At 28.3% G+C, this 5459-nt stretch overlaps 1 non-coding gene across 1 annotated transcript; it reads left to right on the top strand.

Moving 5' to 3' along the window:
- The first annotated feature begins 1831 nt into the window (after nt 1-1831).
- TRNAC-GCA (transfer RNA cysteine (anticodon GCA)) lies at nt 1832-1903 on the top strand. The gene has a single exon. It is a non-coding gene; the product is annotated as a tRNA-Cys (tRNA).
- The last annotated feature ends 3556 nt before the right edge of the window (nt 1904-5459 follow it).

The following is a 5459-nucleotide window of genomic DNA, read 5'->3' as shown; positions in this document are numbered from 1 at the left end:
CATTTCTTTTAAATATTAAGTTTTTATTATTAATTGTTTTAAACTTTCTGCATTACATGTGGCTTACTCAATTATGGTTTTAGTAATAAAATATTAGTTTTATTTGTTCCATATCTATACACGGTGATTGAAATACGTGTAAAAGTTTAAACGCTAGTTAGGTAGTTATTTTTTGTAAAAAACCTTTTTAATGGGGAAAAAATACTTTCTTAGGAATATTCGCCTTATTTTGCTATAATTGCCAAATCTATAATATGTATATTATTTAAAACCTCTTAAATTTAATATAACTTATACTTACGTGATTTTAAAAGAAATGAAAAAACATATAAACATTTTATTCAATTATTAAGTTGGTTATAATAAAAAAAATAGTAGTAAGAAGTGTAAAAACAACACAAATTATTCCTCGTTATAATATCTTTTAAAAATGGTATAAAAAACTTAGAAGTTCGCATTATATGTTCCGAAAATCATTTGTTTTATGGATCTGTATGTTGTTTACATAAATAACTTCTTGATCTTAGTGAATTTACCCTTTTTCCATCGTTTTTAATAACTGGCGTTTCATTTCTTATACATCATTTGTGGAAACCAAGTAAATAAAAAAAATTAACCAGGTTTGTAAAAAAATAATTATTAATATAATTCTTACTCGAACTAGCGACCACGGATTCTAAAAGGAGCATTTTTTAACCCAAATGGAATGACTTGACCTTTGACCTGATTTCTCTTATTTTGTCAGGTACGACCATGATGTGTATATTTAATTATTTCATTTGTACACTTGTTTATTTACACATGTATATTTTTATTATGTAAATTATTTAACCTATTTTTATTGTCATTCCTTGCTTTTTAATCCATGTCATATCAGTTTCTTTATTGTTTTACATTTAGGATAAATAAAAAAAAAACAAAGTTCGGCATAGATTGAAAAACAAACATCAGTCCCAAGACAATCTATCGCCACAGATTCAAAAGAGAAATTGTTATAGATGCTTTCTGTCTAACTACATGAGATGCAAGACATTCGAAAATAGAAGCAAAAATTTTTTTTAATCATTAAAAAGAAAAACGGTGGAAACAAATCGTATATTGCCAGTTTCTCCTCTGACTGTAGGCGGTAGTTGCTGTTCAGCAACGTCAAATATATGCTAAGGTTAAATAAGATTTTACTTGGATTTAAAAAAAAAATTACCGTGACTAGAAACTTCCTTGAGATTGTCTTTGTCTTAAACTCGTTATTTATCTACTAACTACAAATTTGTGAACAGATGAGGTTTCCATCCCAATTTAAGGTCGAATTTTGTGTTTGGATTTTGTGTTGCGGTGTATGTTAAAAAGGATCTATTGGCATTATATTTTTGATACAATGAGCCGATAGCAGCTTTGATATCTAATCATTTACAAACTTTTAGTTTAAATAATTTAAATTTGTCCACACACATCTTTTGCCTCTATAAAACATGGTGTTCTGATAAATAAGATCCAGATGCTAAAATTGTAGTTAGCAATATACATATATTTGACTCGTAAACCGATAACGAAAATGTTTACCTAGATACAAGCTATTAATTGTATGATTTTAGTATTTTAATTTGAAATATGTACATATTTGAAATATGAGTAGATTAGTGTTTTAAAAGGTTTTATTATAGCAGTTTATTCAAGTACAATAACAAGATATTACTCAATTGTACTAAACTATAGAGGAAATTGTTAATGACGCTACTATTATTGTGGTTTAAATAATTTTGTAAAATAAAAAATAAATATCTATTATGCACGTTTATCAAATATATAGTTGATATTAAACTTATCGGTCCAAGGGGATATAGCTCAGTGGTAGAGCATTCGACTGCAGATCGAGAGGTCCCCGGTTCAAACCCGGGTGTCCCCTTGGAAATCTTTTTTTACTTAGCTTAACTTTTTTTACTTAGATGATCTATTGCTATTGTTAAATGTTTAAATAGATATTGAATGAATAAATAAATAGATATTGATGGCAAGTTTAATGTTAATTTTTTATTTTAAATGTCCGATGATTTTAATATAATTTTTGCTATAGTATCTAGTTTAAATAACAAAAAGAACAATAATACGTAATGTATTCAAGATAAGTGCATTATTTGATTAAGTTTTAATACAAAGCTGGAACGAACATCTTACAGTGAAAAAATTTCTTAAAGGCGTAATAAAAATACTCCGAACAGGTTTTTAATTAATCCTTTGTCTGCGTTTGATGGAATTAATTTTGCAAATTAATACAATCTGAAATTCTTTTTCAGTATAATTCATACAAAGGAATGTAAAAATCATAATAAATAATAATTATGTAAATATTTTTTATACCTATTTTTTTATTAATAATTAAAACCTGCGTTCAAGAATACATTATTTAACAAAAATACAGTTACTAAAATAATCACCTGTGTAATCTGAATAAATTTACGATTTTTTCGTTATTTTTTTTACAAAAAGCAAATGATTTGATTTTGTTAACACGGAAATAAAATGTATTATTTGTGTTTAACGCCATCTGTGAGCAAGCGGTGGAACTACTAAGTTAATACAACCTTCTCAGTTGTCAGGATACGTGTGCGGTTTTACGTGAATCAATACTTTTTGTTGGTATAGCATATTTTTATGGATTCAATTAGTTTCAACATACTTATAAACACACTTGATTTAATCAAGTTTTTAAAAAATATTCTTTTATTTCATTACAGTGTTTTAATTATTTTTTGTCTGAACGCAATGATAAATGCAAGGCTATAGCGGGGTATATTCTGTTAATAGGATTTTTCCTACTGTTCTAGTAATTATTTAAAATGATGATATAAATTTTTTGTGTCTCATAATATTAGAGATTTTTTCGGTTTGGAACTAAACTGTTGCTTTATTAACATTTAAAGATTTCGGTGGTAGAGGGGGTAGAGTGCGCAAAGGGCTTACTATAAACCTTGTTTACGTAACTTAGCTCTAGGAATTTTTTGAAAACCTCGACAATATGATGTATTAGCACAGAATTTTCTTTTGATGGCATATAGCCGTTCACTAAGAAAAAGACGGTGAAATTTGCTGGGACGGCTTTATACAAAACAGACTATCAACAACATTGTTTTTATGTAAGTTGCCAGTAGTCCCCCGCCCTCTTCACTAACTTAAGAGTACACCTTAAATCGCCTTGAAATTAAACTTAAACTTACCCAGGGTTGTAAATTTCGTACTTAGCTGACCTCTACTTAGCAAAAGGAATATTACTACCAAAACAAAAGTCTCGCCTCCTTTTGATAAGTCAGTAGTGCGTAGCAGGAGATCACTCATATACGTATATGAGGTCATTGGTTATAGATGTGAAAGCTTTTACCCTTTGACGCACAGAATTTTAGAAAATAAAAATACCTACGTTGCACATAAATATTATTTAATTCAATATTGTACAATTTCTTCAAAGATATTTTTGTTCATCTTAAATCAGAAGGATATAAAATTACATATAATATTAAAATTATTATCACAGTCCATAATAAAACATAAAAAATAATAAGAAAAAGCGTTATTACTTTCCCACCACACTACTTACTTACATAGAACTAATTTAAAATAAAAAATAAAGTAATAATATTTTAAACATAAAACCAAGAAAAAAGAGCTGCACCCTTAAAATTTTTCTGTTTCAACACTTGATGAATCTGTAAAATGAAGCCTTGCCAACGAAATCGAACATATTTATAACAAATGGTAATTGTGTTCCCAACTACTTTAAATAAAAAAGATCAGAAAAAAATGTACAAGCGCGCGGTTATTCCATTATTTTGAGATGGGTCAAAAAATGTCCTGCCATGTGTTATAACGCGTCAAAAAGGTGGGACGTTATTATTACCACTTTGCCCCAAAGTGTTAAAGGAGTAAATTGCAAAGCGCATTAGCTGTCAATTAAATTATATTACATCCTATCGAAAATCGATTGTTTCAGAAATAATACGAAACGGATTTAAAAGCATTCAAAATTTTGGATTACTACACATTAAAAGAAATTATTTTTTACTATTTGTTCTTGCAGAATTTGTTTTTCCAGAAGTAATTGGCCTATCGGATTCCTATAAAAAATTAGAGAGTCATAGGGCGATTATAAAAAGATCAAAAAGCTCTAAACTTTTTTGCTGATAAAAGAAAACATTTTACATTTTTACATTCATGCTTTTGAAACTTGTACATCTATAACGAACTATCCAGTATATATGTAGATAAAAATAATCTGTGCTATGTGTATGTTTGTATATAGTAACCTAGAGATCATGAAATCTATTCTTAGTATCATATCTTTCAATATCCACTCTAGCCAGTCGTCTGTTTGTGTGTTAAAACGAAATCGTTTTATTTCTGAAAGCGTTTGGTAATAAATTGCGGAATCGCATTAAACATGTCGACAAAAAATGATTTTTGCTCGTTGCAAGATGATGTGTGGCCTGCGTCTACGTCATTGTTTGGTAATCCATGTCGGTTGCGACGGGAAAAAAATGTGGGAACTATAGTGCAGGGGAATAGTGATGTGCTTGAACATAAAATAAGGTAACGATACTCGATAACTGAACCGGTATTTACTTCTGCTTTAAAATGTATCGTTATTATTTTTATCTACATACAAATAATTATTCTTAAATCAGTGTAATACATTTAAATTTTAATATAAAATTTATATACTTTATTTTTGACGGAAAATTTTAAACAAAGTTATTTAAGATATTCATGTACAAATTTCACATATTGCTAACTTTGATTATGATATGTAGAATACTAACTAGATTTTTTAATGCTAGTAATTTAATTTAATATAGTATAGCCTCTTCCCTTTGAGTGGGTGCGAAGATGTACAATAATTCTCGCAGTGGTCATAAACGCTGGTTTTATAAGCAATTAGCTGATCCAGCAAACGTTGTTTTGCATAAAAAAATAATGTTTTTAATTAACAAATAAAAAATAAGGGTTGATCGTAGAGGGGCGAAAATTTAGGGTTGTATGTATTTTTGTATGCTGTGTCATAAAAAAATTTCGTCAAAAAATTAAAAAAAAAATTTTAAGGGTGAACAACTCTTATCACTTAGGAGTATGGAAAATAGATAGTGGCCGATTCTCAGACCTACTGAATACGCGAATGAAATTTGGTAAAAATCGGTCAAGCCGTTTCGGAGGAGTTCAAGTACGAACACCATGACACGAGAATTTTATATATTAGATATAATTACAAATATAATTGGTGACAACAATCTACAAACAACACTAATACAATTTTACTAATTTTGTATGTTGGCTACTCAATATTGTTTGGTACCAAATAGGACGAGTTTTCCCAGAAATATTATTTATTTAAATCTTATTTATACATCAAGACAGTAAAAAAACTTATTATACGCAAAAAGTAGAAGTATTCACATGCATACCTAACAAATTAA

This window comes from Battus philenor, unplaced genomic scaffold (assembly GCF_028537555.1).
Source record: "Battus philenor isolate CCGP_79_NKW_IND1 unplaced genomic scaffold, ilBatPhil1.0.hap1 SCAF_14, whole genome shotgun sequence".
Lineage (NCBI taxonomy): Eukaryota > Metazoa > Arthropoda > Insecta > Lepidoptera > Papilionidae > Battus > Battus philenor.
Note: the sequence above shows the minus strand (reverse complement) of the source record. Positions and strands in the feature narration are given on the sequence as shown.